This window comes from Saccostrea echinata, unplaced genomic scaffold (assembly GCF_033153115.1).
Source record: "Saccostrea echinata isolate AGI-Se365-2 ecotype Australia unplaced genomic scaffold, CSIRO_AGI_Sech_v1 ptg000030l, whole genome shotgun sequence".
NCBI classification, from domain to species: domain Eukaryota; kingdom Metazoa; phylum Mollusca; class Bivalvia; order Ostreida; family Ostreidae; genus Saccostrea; species Saccostrea echinata.
The window spans coordinates 15,954,540-15,970,042 of record NW_026889779.1 but is presented as its reverse complement, the minus strand read 5'-3'; the positions used below and the strand labels follow the sequence as shown (position 1 = coordinate 15,970,042).

Genomic DNA, 15,503 nt, shown 5'->3' with positions numbered 1-15,503 from the left:
CAGACGACATGAAAGAGAAAATTAAGTGGCCGCATATGAATAGCAGCGATTGAGACTTGGACAGACTTCGGGAAATGATCTTTACAGGACCATCAGAGAATAAAATGGAGGGCATGACAGGAAAGATATAAATTATAGCAGAGGACGGGTTCTGAGTCGAGAGAAAACAACAAAAGGGAAAAGCTGACTAACCAAAAAGAAGAAATAGGATAGTAGCAAACTTTCGGAGGGAGCTCCGAACACTAGGAAATAAGTATAAGCGAAGCGGTGATCAAGAACGAGAAGACCTAAGTGAACTGAGAAATGACCTCAGGAAGAGATTAAAGCATTTGAGGAATGCAGAGAAACCAGAAACAACAAGCGAGAGAACAGAAAGAAATCAGCTTTCATCTGGATTCCGTACAAGTTCGCTTCAATTGTGTATGAGAGAAAGATAGCTGGATAACTTTTTAAACTTTAAGAGGAGGATGAAGCATACTTGAAGCAACCATGCTCAAGTGAGACCAGAGATTAATCACTTGGCTAAAATGACAGAACGAAGATGTACTACCACCCCAGAAACATCTAGATATCCAAAAACCATATCTAAAAGAAATCAGAGAAATGGTGAGGAAAGCAAAGGCTGGATCAACGCCAGGACCAAACGGTGTGACATACAAGGTTTACAAGAAGTGTCCCGAACTTTTAAAGAGGTTGTAGAGTCTGTAAATGAAAGCTGTCTGGAGTAAAGGTCACATATCAACAACAGATGCTGGTAAGTTGCAGATGGTTGCTTTGTACAAAAAGAGGAGAGTCCAGCAGAGATCGAGCACTTTCGAACTATATCACTCCTCAACGTGGAAGGCAAGATATTCTTTGCTTGCGAGAAGTAGGTCGTCCTACATAATGGGGAACGGATATGTGGATACATCAGTGCAGAAAAAGTATATACCAGAGTTCCCAGGATGCCTTGAGTACAATAGTGTGGTCCCACAACTGATCAAGACGGCAAAAGAGACCAAAGGGGACATCACAGTTGTCTGGTTGGATCTTGCTAACGCCTATGGTACATTTGGACACAAGCTCATCGAAACACCTACAATAACATAGCAATTTAGAGTGGAATACTATATGTATATAACATTGTGGCAGCAGCTCGAGAAAGGCATATTTACAGGATGTAATCTGGAGTCCTTTTCGTATTTAATCTTTTGATAGAGGCGGGACGACGTGAAAACAGAGGACCAAAATTCACGGCAGACATCATGCAGTCACCAAGCAGAGACTACATGGACGATTTGACCATCACCACGACAACACACATAAAGATGAAATGGGTACTAAGAGCCATGGAGGAAACAGCGACATAGGCCCGAGTGAAGTTCAAGCCTGCCAAATCGAGGTGTCTGGATATAAAGAAAGGACAGATTACCCAAGGATTCATGCTGAAAATCGAGGGCGAGGAGACGCCACCTAACAACGACAATACCATCAAATGCCTAGGCAGTACGAAGGACGTCAACAACAGCAGAACAGTGTTCTAGAACAGTAAACAACAGGAAGGTGGTTAACATCGACGTGACAGGATTGCATGGGGAATTTAAGTCGTGGGTCTTCCAGTACGAACTCGTACCCAGACTAATTTGGCCACTCATGCTTTTCAATTGTATAGGGCTTGAGAGGAAAATCAACCGGGTACCATAGAGCTTTTCATCAATTGGATTTTAGAGCAAGACCACCAAGCCGCGTTTTACTCTTAAATCAGTGGTACAGGAAAGCCCAACTTATAATGACTCTCAAGGACTCCAATTATTCCAAAGAAGAGAAGCTGGAGTCAACATGCATTCAAGAAACAAGTGGAAAGCATATGATGCAGTCTCAGAAGCAGAATCAAGACATTGAATTAATTGCCATAAAGACATTTTGGGAACCATTTGTAAAGGGAGACAAGAGCTACATACTAAGACAATAATAAGATGGACAGGGACATCAGCCAGAGATAGATGTAAGTGAGTCCAGAAAGAAAATACGAAAACATGAAGAAGAGGCGAGATACGTCAAGGCGGTGGAGATGGGGACCAAGGAAAATAGGACTAGATGGGAAATTGAACAGAGTGTCGACATGGAGTGATAAATGGAAGTATACATCTTTCCAACTCCAGTTCCCACTAAGATTTGTGTTAAATTCAGAGCGTGGCAATACTGATAGATACCGGAAAACAAAGTTTACAACATCAAAAATACACATATTCACAGTGTTAACTCAAAGTTAACATACTTAGGAACTATCATGTTGTAAATTTTGCATTTACCTCCCCCTAGTAAATTCAAAATTTACAACATGATAACTATGTCGCATTCGTATTAGTGTCATCCTTTGTTAGGATATATTTTAACCCAAGAAGTGATAAATGATAATCCTGATTATGTAATATATACATTTGTGGTATCTCTCTATTATATAAACATGCAGAGAGCAAATATCTTCATAACTGTATGAAGTTTTTCGAAGGTCATAGGTCATTACGTGACCCAATCACACAGCGCAGTAATATCTACATAAAAAGACTTACTCCACTAAGCAATATAGCATGTTTTTCATACATAAAAATGTACAAAATACGCAAGTAAATTATAATAATCATTTTATTTACAATGTAAACGAGTATTTAATACAGTTTTTGATCGGTTTTACATAGAGAATAGAAAACTACATGTTATAAGTTCCATGTCTGAGCTGCATAGTCTCAACGTTTACCCTTATTTTTCTCGCAGACCTCTGAATGCTATAATTTTTTTTCGTTAAACTTTACTCACAATAAATTTGAAAATCTGTTGAAAAATATCAATGTAATGCAATCACGCCACAAACAGCTGACAAACACTGCACTTTGGAAGTTCGGTAGGCACACCTCCATCATCGAGATCGTTGTGACGTTGTCTTAACAATGTAAGCTGTCGCCAGTGTCTCCATGTCAACATCATAAATTAATATAAATATGCCTTTCTGAAATCGTAGATTTTATGTTTTTGATCAAATTTTGTACTTGATATCAAGTTATCTGGTCCGGACAAGTGTCTCCATCCATCCCTTTCCTACCGAAATTCCTCCAACTTTTTATTATCAAACATCGGACGTGTTTCTTGTGTTTTTTAACATCGAATATGGGTTCTCATGAATACAAAAATTCTCAGACACCAATCTGCTCACTATAATTGATCGCAAAAAGCCTTTCACAGAATATTCCCTTCAAAACAGAATCCTTTGCCAGATGAATTTGAAGCGTAACCGCTTTTGAAGCCGATTTACACCTAGCGTAATTTGTCGAAATCTACGACGTGCGGTGAGTGCAATATTTATTTTCGATTACATTCAATTGTCCATCTCAAATGTATATATAAGTAATAAATAACAAGTTTAAAAACTTCAATGGGAATTGAAGTGGGTCGGTACGTGATCAAATCTTCTGAGAAGGCTTTCGGCCTTCACAGGATTTGATCACGTGACCGACCCACTTCAATTCCCATTGAAGTTTTTAAACTTGTTATTTATTTCTTAAATAAAACTGTTATTGACCCAGGAAGTGAATAAGACTTTCTATTTAAAGATACTACAAATTAAACGAGGCAAGCTTGAAAAATAATTTGTCACTAAAAAGTTAGCGCATTTTAGTTTTACTGAATAGCATTTGATGAAAAGTAGTATGAATTTGGATTTTTTTTCTTTCGCAAAAGAAAAAAGTACCGCGATATTATGAGATATCAGTACAGTATATATTATAATAGGAGAGGAAAATTTAAGCGATGGACCAGACCGAGATTCGAACCTTCCAGGGGCCTGTTTCACAAAGGTTTCCTAAGATATGTCATAAGACATAACTTAAAATATTCCTAAGTTATAACTTAGGAAGGTCCTAAGATTTGTCACAGCTGTTTCACAAAACATTCTTAACTTAAATTTATCCTAAGACATTTCTTAAGTTGTGTTACGGACTAATGAAATAACTTCTCCACTCTATCTACAATTCTCAGCATACTGTTTGGAGGATGTCAGTATGAGAAAAATCTTTAGTTTGAGTCGGGTTATTTGAAGTAATAAAAAAAACTTAAACTTGAAAAGGGGAGGGGCGGGAGATTAGGGGTTACCCACCATCTTTAAAAGACTTGGACAGAACTATGGTTTAACCTTGACAAGTTTCCTGCTTGAAATAAGCACGCACACACGTCCTCACACACTCACACACACATAACCCCCCCCCCCCCCCCCCGGGTCACAAGACATGTATTTTTTAAAACTATTCTTTGCTGTTATTATATGTTTACCTTTTATTATGATCTATATAAGGCATTTGAGGTTTTGCAATTGTTTAATTTTTTTTATATTTTTTCCCTACTTTATACTTTTCTACTAGTACCGTTTTAATTAGTAAATGGAATAAATTTAAAACGATTGCTTCGAAGGGCTAGCAATCAAACAGAGGCCTTTTTTCATTTCTTTTCGAATGAGTGCTCTGTGCCAGTTGTGCATATTTACTGTGCAAGACTATCTCGCATATTTAAAATAAGAATTTTTCGATGCATGGTCCAAATTCACGACTGTGGAAATAACAATACTACTGTAGATCACTATATTTTCACGACACCTTTTTTACGCGAGATAGTTATCTGCCATTAATAAGCGAGTCAAAATTTTCGCTAGCTGAGGTTATTAGGTTATATAATACTCTACATTAAAAATATGCACATGAATAAAATATATTCACGAAAACAAAGTTATTGCGAATAAAAAGTGATTTACAGTAATACAAAAAAAGGTTGAAAAAAGGAAATATATTATAATCTTAATGCATAATTATACCGTGACAAATCAGCCCAAAAAGGGACAATGGGGCCTAATATTCTGTAACGGAAACAGAGGAAAAATAGTCAAAGTCTTGCACTCCAACGCCTCCTCCCTCCCAGGGGAGAAAAGATACAATCAGTTTTATCGTGCTCTTTAAATGATGGGAAATTAATCCAACATGTGTACCATCTATTTCGTAGTAACATTGGAAAATTACGAATTCGTGAGAAATCAAACATTCTATAAGAACAATGAATTTGTAGTTCCAGTTTCATCAATGGACATTTTTATATACTATTTATAGCTTTGTGAAACGGACCCAAGACTTAAGTGCAAGTGCCTATGTTAGACCTTCCTCGATTGCAATAGAAGAAAGATAACTCCTTTTGGAGCACAGGCGCTTAACTACATAGTAAACTATTAGCATACTGTATGAAAACTTTGGTTAATCTAAGAAAAAATTGACCTGGGCAATTTTTATTCTCACAGACCGAATGTTATTAAATTTATGGAACTAATCTAAACTAAACGAACCCCCCCCCCCCCCACAAAAAAAACAACAAAAAACCAAAAACATGTACATGTATGCTTATCCTAAAAATGTATTATGCTGTCTATCCTCCTTGATATATTTCCGCAGTTCTTTTTTATTTTTATTTATTTTCTGTCTTGCTTTATTTGTTCGTGTGCCTCTAACCAGTTTGTATAAATGTTTAATAATAGAACCCATTTACCAATATTTTGGTTTCGGTGAATAAATTGAATTTGGACTTGAAACGAGCGTCTACAGGTCACTGTTTTGGAGTCATGGATCGGGCTCGAATAGCAGATCTAGATTTGAAACTTGAAACTTTCATTTTCACTAAAGCCCCCACATGGGGTATGTTAGTACAATAAGAGTTTAACAATTGAACAAATCAACATGTGAACAATATTAACATAATATACCAGAATAGGCTTAAATCCACACTTTTTCAAAAGTTACGTCCCTTGGCCGCCAACTTTGGGGAAAAACCAGTAGCCTTTGTAGTTTTCTGGTTTGTAAATTTGTCATTTGACTGGAAAATTATTTGCTTCTTGTGTATATTGATTGCCCCAGGATGGGGCTACTCATATATTGAAAGAAAAGAATTTAAACACAATGGATTCATCTGAGCATGCGCAAATGTTTGGTAGGATAAAGAGGAGAAATGTTTCCTTTCCCTTTTGACCTTTTAGTTGACCCTGCAAAGGGACACAACTTTTGGAAAGATTTGAAAAAAAAGTTTGTTTGGAATTGTCGCCTATGGGGTTCTAGAGTCTAGACCCAGGTGGGAGGGAGAGAACTTTTCTTCAAAATTGAAGGTAAATTATATATTGTTGATAAATATCTCAATTTAATAAACTGATAAAGCAGTGAACACACTACTTTCTGTCATTTTGTATAAAAGGTAACGTTATCCTCCATCAACAAAGAACCCCGTTTTTGCTAATTAAGTGTTTGGGCACAGGGGTACCTTATCCACTCTGTTCTCTATTATACATATAAAAATACGTGTATTTTTAGCTCACCTGAGCCAAAGGCACAAGTGCTTTGTCCTTGTCTGTCGTCTTGTTAATATTGTAAACTTTTTACAATTTCATTTTCTTCTGCAGAACCACTGGGCCAATTTCAACCAAACTTGGCACAAAGTATCCTTGGGTAAAGGGGATTCAAGTTTGTTCAATATAAAGGGCCACACCTTCTTCCAAGGAAAGATAATTAAGAAAAAGTAAAAATTGGTTTATATAGGGTAATTTAAAAAAACTTCTTCTCAAGAACCACTGAGTCAGAATGAGAAAGCCTCCTGACATAGTGTAGATTCAGATTTGTTCAATTCATTACCCCTGGGGGTAGAGTGGGGCCACAATGGGCGATCAAAGTTTTACATAAGAAATCATGGGATAAATCTTTAAAAATCTTCTTCTCAAGCACATAAGAAAACAGGAAAAATCTTTAAAATTCTTGTCAAGAACAGCAAAGCCATGCTTGGTGATATTTATACGGGAGCATCCTTAGATAGTGTAAGTTCAAATCATGACCCCCTGGGGCTAGGGTGGGGTCACAAAGGGGTGAACAAAGTTTTACATAAGAATCATACAGGTAAAATCTTTAAAAATCTTCTCAAGAACAGCAAAGCCATTATTATTCATATTTATATGGAAGCATCCTCAGGTAGTGTAAATTCAAGTTTGTTCAAATCTTCTTCTCAAGAACAGCAAAGCCTTGATTAGTCATATTTATATGGAAGCATCCTTAGGTAGTGTAGATTAAGATTTAAGATGACCCCTGGGAGTAAGGTGGGGCCACAATGGGCAATTAAATTTTAACATAGGTATTTATATTAGGAAAAATCTTCTCAAGAAGAACAAAGCCATGATTAGTTATATTTTTATATATAGAAGCGTCCTCAGGTAGTGTTGATTCAATTTTTTTTAAATTATGACACCCCCCCCCACCCCCGGGTATGGTGGGCCCTCAATGGGTAATCAGAGTTTTGCATTGGAATATGTAAGAAATATCTTTGAAAATCTTCTTCCCAAGAACAGCAGATCCATGATTGGTCATGTTAATTCATATGTTCCCCAGGGGTAGGGCGGGTCCACAATAGAAGATCTAACATATAGAAAAAAATCTTCTAAAGCCATGATTATAGTCAAAGAAATAAATTGAAGCATCTTCAGTTAGTGTAGATTCAAGTGTGAACAAATCATACCCCCCTTCTTCTGGGGAGATGGGGGAGGGTATTTGCGATCACTTCTATATTTAATCTTTTCAATGCAACACTAATTTCTATTTTTTTTCCTATGCATTGTGCTCAGGTGAGGGATGTGGTCCATGGGCCTCTTGTGATACGTGTAATTGAGAACAGAGCAGATAAGATGTCCCTGTGATTTGGGTGGCACATGTGATAACCCTGCATAAAAAAACCTTATTTTTGGTCAGTGAAATTTTTACAGGAGGGGTCATTTCAATGAGGCGAGAGACACAATTTTATTTCAGACTAATTAGGCTACTGAAGAGTTTGGAAGAATGTACGGACCTGGTTGCAAGCATTTACAGATGTGCACCTTAAACAAGGAATAGATAATTTGATAGCAAGAGTTATCTCTCCTTCCTTTTGCTATGATTGTCACAAGGTGATTAGTACAAAGATATAGTCGCTGCACTGACTTGTAAACTGTTTATTGCTTCCTTAGTGTCTTTAGGTGTTGTCATTCAACTTTATTTTCTTTTAGCATAAATAGAGCATATCACCAGTGAGAAGATTTATTTTCACAATATATTTTGTTTGACAATCTGCAAGGTATATATAAATTTTCAATATTATTTTGATATTTGTGTTAATTAATGTATTGTGTTTTTAGGTTCTTTTATTACATGTAACTAACTCAGGTTGGAAAGATAGATGTATACAGGGATATAACCACAGAATGTACATTCTTTGCAAGTTTTCCAAGAAAATTTTGCAGGAGATTTACCAGCCTTTAGCCTAAACAGACATTGCCCTGCCCACTTCCCATGCACCCCCCCCCTTCCCCCAACACCAACACCACCACACACACATGCACACTTTTGACAGATTATGCCTCTTATGCTGGTGCATGAAATACGATTCCTCAGACTATGAGTCAAAAATGAGGTATGTAAACCTGAGTTCAATTATTGATTATAAGTATATTATAATGTGTATATATAGGCCTATATCAGTAACTCAATTATTTCATATTGCCTTCAAAGTGTGAATTGTGTTCAAATTTGTTAGCTCACCTAAGCTATAAGCTCATATATGCATACATGCAGGCACCGTGTAATTCATGGACTGGAGGCTTGGAGTGGAGTTATGGAGTGGAGTTTGGAGTGGAGTTTGGAGTCAAATTTTGGAGTCTGATTTTTTTTTTTATGAGTTTGAGTTTTGTTATCAAGCACCAGCTAGTGCAATATTTAACGTGACTCTTAAGACTAAATTCAGTTAGTCTTGTTGATTGCCTAAAAATCTGCTAAAAAAACAGACAGATGTTTTTTTCCTATTTTATGTTAAATCGGTAAAGGGGGGAAGGTCTCTCATTTCCGTTTCATACTCCGTAATCTATTCCAGCATTCCAGGTTATTTTCTGCTCGTTGGAAATGCCTGAGATTTTCCGATTGTATTCTTGATTGCAATACCCAAAAATAAGAGCTACTGATGAATGCGTGATCTTTACATTGACAACTGCTCAATCATGGTATAAATATTTTCAAATTTAATTGGTCTTATTTACGTATGAAATTAAGATACAAAATTTATCAGATGACAACTCTATACTTTTATTATATTCCCATGTTGCTATTGAAGGGGACGCATGTGTTCCTTGAAACAGTGTAGTGTATATCCCTATATGATTAGAGTTATGTCCAAGACACGATGTAGTTACGATATCGACAGATTACTTTTTTATAGTATGCTACATTATTTCTTTATACTTATATGTGTATTACTTCGAAGTTTTCCTTTCTGTCACGATATCATTTCGGATCATAATTGTTCAATGGATTATGGTCCCAACCCGCAACCCCCAAAAATGCTGTTGCTTTTTTAATATGTGAGTAACTTGAATACAATCACTTTATGAAGTTTTCCTAATAGTGTCGATATCGTCACGTTCGCTAAACCCTTGGTACCGTAGTTGTCGTGGTATATGTGTGTCTATGTTTACTTTTCATTAAGGAAAATTGTAATTGCAATCGATATCGTTGATATCGACGATATCGATATCGACTGATTTTTGTCATCGCTCTTGTTTTTTTTCTTTATGCAAGACTTGTGCTTGTGTACTTTCTAAATACTAAGTTTGTCCTGCTGTCCATATCGTCGATCGACGATATCGTATCTATATCGAATCATGATTGTTAAAGACTTGTTTTATCAACCTTCACCCTAACCTTAATCTAAAACCTTACCCTAACCTTAACCCCTGACAATAACAACCCCTCATCATGTGTTTATTTAATTATTAATATAAAAAATGAATCAATATCGACATCGCTTTTGGTCTTTTATAATTATGTTATACATTAACTTGAAAAAAAAAATGACAGATCAGGATCGATATCGATACGATATCGTCATGATATTGTCGACGATTATTACAATGATTAATGTTAATGATTATAAATTTCTTTGTTTCCTCAATTAGTTATTCACAACCAAATATATACTTATATTATGAAAGACATAGTATCAGTCATATTTGAAAGCTTGTCCTAAGAGTTAAGATAATACCAGATATTCATTTAAAATGATGATAGTTTGAAGAAGTCAGGTGTAGATCAAATTATCTATTACCTAAATCTCAGGTAGATATTATATTTATTAGTTTATTTATTTATTTATTTATTTATTTATTTTGGACAGGTTAATCTTCTGGTCAACTTTACAAAGTTACTCTTTTTCCTCAAAAATGTATAACCCAAAATACTGTACTTTAATGAATAATATGCTGATGTGAATAAATGGGTCTGTTATAATCACAACACACTGCCTGCTCTTGTATAAATAACTCTTGACAGATTCTGATTAACTGAATATGTTGGACATACAGTAGCTGCATCAATTTCCTGCACATTCTTTCAGATTGGGACATGGGTATTAATTTCACTTTCATTGTCAATTTGAGTGTTATCTAAAACAGTGACAGTTCATTCTATGTTTTAATCAAATGTAACTGTTACATAAATAATGACCACAATTGCTTTCAACACATAATTAGATGATGATGATAAAACACCCTTAACTAAATTTTATCTTTCTGTCAAATCTTTGTTATTTCTGCTAAAACTTTATAGGTTTTTGACCACACAGGTGTATAAACAATGTAGGTTAAAAAATTGTTACAAGGTTGTTTGATTTTACATAGCTACTTCCATGTACGCATATGAACTTCCATGTAATCCATATTAGAATAAGAACTAGTCAATGATTTTTCTCTATATATAATTTACTTTGATTTGCACACATCAACTTAGTTTCTTAACGTGTGACTTTAAAAAAGATGATTAATTCACATAAATTTACTTAAAAAAATAAATTATATTATGATATGCATACAATATATTGGCGACTCACACTTTTAACAATTTAGAAGTTTATGGAAAGGAATGCACTATGATGCCAGTTAAAGGATCATGATATTTGTACTTCCTCTGAAATAATGCAATGATCTTAACACATGCATGCTGTTCTGTAGAGAACTAAATTAATTCAACACTAAGTCACATACACCAAAATTAAATGGTCATCGTTCACAGTTTAATCAGCATCTCGGAAACTGGGTGCATGTGAGATTCTGGCCTTTCACTAATTAGGAAATATTTCTATGAGCCAATGTAATCTTACAAAGCTTTCACTATCAATTAGAAAACTGACAGTCTATTTAATGATTGATAAAAATAAAATGAGCACTACAAAACAATAAAACTTTGCTTTTTTTTAAAGTGTAATATGAACATTTGTTGTTTTCGGATGTCTGCAGCATTTTAAATGAAGATATTTCACATTGCATCTGTCTTTTAGAGTTATTAATTATTGCCAGACAATTTAAGTTAGTATTTGCAGACTGGATTAGATAATTTGATTTAGTTGGTGCATAGTAGGTATGATTGCTTTCATACTCTATAAACACCATAGCAGGTATAAATCTTAAAGGAGACAGTGAAAGAGTGATAAGGGCAATAGACAATAGTGTGAGTAAGCAAAGATGACAACACCAGGAGAGAATACAAACAGAATGAGAATGTGAGGGTGCAAATTTCTGAGAATGGGGGAGCGACAACTCAAGGAAAAGAGAGAGATTGTTATGGCTGTCGCTATAATGCTCTTAATGCAAGGAAGAGAGGGAGTGAGTGGACCTTTTAGTACACCATATGCATGTGTATAGAGGTATAATGTGTTTAACTTAATTTAAAACTAGTTATTATTTTTTGAAATTTTACATGGTAGGCATATTGGGTAATGAATAGTTGAGTGTATAATACTGAAAAACTGCCTTCTTATAAATTGATATAAATTCTGAACCTAATAATTCTTGACAAAATTGTTAACACGTCCAATCAAACCATATTTAAACAACCAGTAAGACCGACTATATCTGTTGATTAATTATATTCAACATAGTTTCCAAACATTTTGAAAGATCAAGGGTTATCTTGTCAGCATCATGTCTGTTTATTCACTACTGATGTAATTTTCTGAAGTTTCAAATACCGCACTTGCATCAGTGTTAGAAACTCGCAAATTTTAACTGGGTCATAGCACCTATATATATGAATTGCCAACCTATTTAGTTACAAGACATGAAACAGCTAACATTTATACCAAAAAATGAGACTTTGATACTAGGCAATTTCTTTAACTTCTTTTTTCCATTATTGTATAAAAAAAAATCCCAGACTCCAAAAATTGACTCCAAACTCCACTCCAAAATCCACTCCATAACTCCACTCCAAGCCTCCAGTCCATGAATTACACGGTGCCCATACATGCATACGTTTCTCATTCAGACTACTCAAAATAAGTAGAGCAATGATCCAAATATAGCCAACTTTATGGCCTCTCATATATTGCCAGCCGGTCAGTGGTGATATATAAACACAAACTTAATTAATGTCCACAAAACTAGACCTTTGATGTATAGAGGGAATATTACACTGAACTTGGAGAATGGTCAGTGCACTGATAGGTCACGAAGGCTCGAAAGGTCAGGGCAGGGACCGTCAGAGTTAGGTAATGAGGGACTAAGCAGATAACAAGCTATTGCTGAGTAAATAGAAAGTGCTGGACAAAACGATTTAACCCAGTAACTAGAGATAGGGAGAGGTCAAACGCCTCAAATATCTGTGTATTGTTGGCCAAAATTTCTGATTCACCACTTAATTCTGCAGAAAAGAATATTGTGTGAAATTTTTGTGGTTTTTTTTATTTTTTAATTTTTTTTTCTATGAATTTTATGCTCAAATATAATTTGTTTAAGTTGATCTACTTTCCACTCCAAAAAGGGATTCTCACATACTTGAGCTATTTCTGGGCAATCATTATTGAGATATTGATGGGGTATTTGATTCATCATGCTAATGGCACCTAGATTATAACTGGACACAGCAAATATTATTTGTTTTCCAGACAGGAGCCTTGCAGTTTGGCGAGTGCCGGTATATTGTTACTATTAACATATGCTAGATGTATGAACCTGATTGTGCCAATTTTTATTACTCCTGGTCAGTGGCGGTGAGGTATCCCAGGGGGAGTCCCAGATCAGAGCCACTTTATTGACTGGGAGAAAGCTGCGAGGAGACCATTCACCTTTCCTACCCAGTGTTGGTTTATCTAGGTAAGTGACCATTCTCTTTGTTTACTTAGCTGTCACATACAAGAGTTTTTAAACACTATTTTGTGATATTGGGTCATATGTTTATTCACACTAGCTTGCTGTTTAAAGTGTAGACTACCTCTGGTTCATTCAGTAATGGATGTTTGCCAAGTGGTTTTGGTGTGTGGAATTTTATTTTTCTCCTCATTGCGTTGGAGATAGATGGGGAAACAACTTATGGCTTCTTAAGTAGTTTGTCGTTAGTGGATGCTATACTGACACAACACAAAAATATTTTCTATGAAATATTATTAAAATGACCATATGTATACCTATATTCCTATTTATACATGATATATATATACAATGTACAACAAAAGTTTTTGAGACAATTAATGGATCGAAACATACATTATATTTGACCAGTAATACAAAAAAAGTATGTATTAAGTAATTAATATAAAGTTAATTAAAGTGCTAGTTTTTAACTGTATTTATAAATGTTGTAGACTGACACTGTTTATATAAGCATGTGATCAGTACATGATTATAATAATGATGTGGAGTAAAGGTTATTGACCAGCTGCTGATATTGCTAAACATGGCAATTACTGGCAGATACCAGGAAATTATTTTTAAAGTTAATCACAATTGGTCGTACTGAGTACAACTTTTTGTGTTACTAATTGGATTTTAGAGGGAGAAACGTATCATAGTACTTTAATGAATTATTATGTATGTTATTTGACAAATGTGTGATTAAAGAAGTAAATTATTAGCATGAAGATAAAAATAATGATGGTGTAAATGAAAAATATGGGGATGATTTATATTGTAATAAATACATGTATGAATATGTGTGAATTGAGGTAGGCATAAACAAGAGGAAGAATGTACATGTGTAGGTAATTTTTATGATTCATCTATTTTAACTTTTATTTTATTAGTTCTTGTCAGTTTTAGTGAAAAAGGTGTTGATTTGTAAACCAATCAGAAAAGAAAGAATTTAATATAAATTTCCTGATCTGAAGATATGTATGATGAATTACAAAAAGCAATTTTATAAATACAGTCAAACCTTGCTATCTCAAACTCGATGGGACCGAGAAAAAACTTTTACGTTATCCGAATTTAAGATTTGAGATATCAAGGGTAAAATACTTCTATGATTAGTGGTTTGGACTTCAAAATTACTATGACATATATCCATGTTATTCGAGATATAGTTGTTTGAGATACCCAAGTTTGACTGTAGTTATAGTACATAAAGACAGTTTTTTGCTCACGTGAGCTGAAAGCTTAACTAAGCAACTCTGATCACCCGTTGTCGAGAGTCCATCCATCTGACCACCTTTCAGCTGTCCATCCATCTTAAAAATTTACATTTATCGAATTCTCCTCAAAAACCACTAGGCTAATGTTAACTAACGTTGACACAAAGCATCCTTGGGTAAAGGTAGGATGGGGCCACTATAGGGATCAAAGCTTTACATTGGACTATATGTTAAGAAAAATAGCTGAAAATATTCTCAAAAACCACAATAATTAACCATTTATTTTCAAAAATTCTGCTAGGCCATGTAAGTCGTATTGATATTGAAGCATCTCCATGTTGTTTAGATTTTGAGTTAGGGGTTAAGGGTGGAGCCTTAACATGGGTCCCAATTTTTCATGGGAGTTTAAAAATCTTTTAAAAGTCTTCTGAAGAACAGAAGTGCTAAAGTTACTCAGGTGAGTGTTGTGGCCCATGGGCTTCTTGTTGAATGTTGAGTGAAGTTTGAAATTATTTAATTTTCATCTCCAATTTGGCAAAGCAATGGAAAAGTTTTTGAACAGATTTTTGTCCTTGGGATTCATCAGTTTTGCATGATGCCAGACACTTCCAAGAAAAGAAAAATGTAGAGATAAGACAATGAGAAACAATGAGAACTATAACACAAATGGGGTCAGGGAAGGGCATGGTACAAGATCAAAGATCTTAAGCAAGAGAAATTAGGACAATTGATTTACATGTTTTTCAAAACTTGCAAACTATTATCATATGAACAGTTTAAAAATGTACCACTGAATAAAGTAATTATATACATACACCCCTTTTCATCTCTGGAAGTAATTGGTTGTCTTAGAATTACCCAAACACTTAATTAAGAAATTTACATTAATAATAAAGAAACCAAAAATGACAACCCCCCCCCCCCCCCCCAAGGAAACATGACTCCTTCCTCATAAGCTGGTAAACAAAATTTGGAAAAAGGAATTTATGATGAACTTTTCATAAATTATGTTTTTGTCTTAACACAGCCTCTTATCACCTAAA

At 34.9% G+C, this 15,503-nt stretch overlaps 1 protein-coding gene across 3 annotated transcripts in view; it reads left to right on the top strand.

Annotated features, from left to right (window-relative positions):
* Nucleotides 1-12,996: 12,996 nt before the first annotated feature.
* LOC133197401 (retinoic acid receptor beta-like) overlaps nucleotides 12,997-15,503 on the top strand; it is a 49,496-nt gene continuing 46,989 nt past the window's right edge. Inside the window, exon 1 of one of the 3 annotated variants that reach the window (XM_061333414.1) lies at nucleotides 12,997-13,207. The gene's annotated coding sequence lies outside the window, so the exon portion shown is untranslated. Of the gene's footprint in view, nucleotides 13,212-15,503 lie in introns of all 3 variants that reach the window. The other 2 variants (XM_061333413.1, XM_061333417.1) reach the window with 2 other exon arrangements.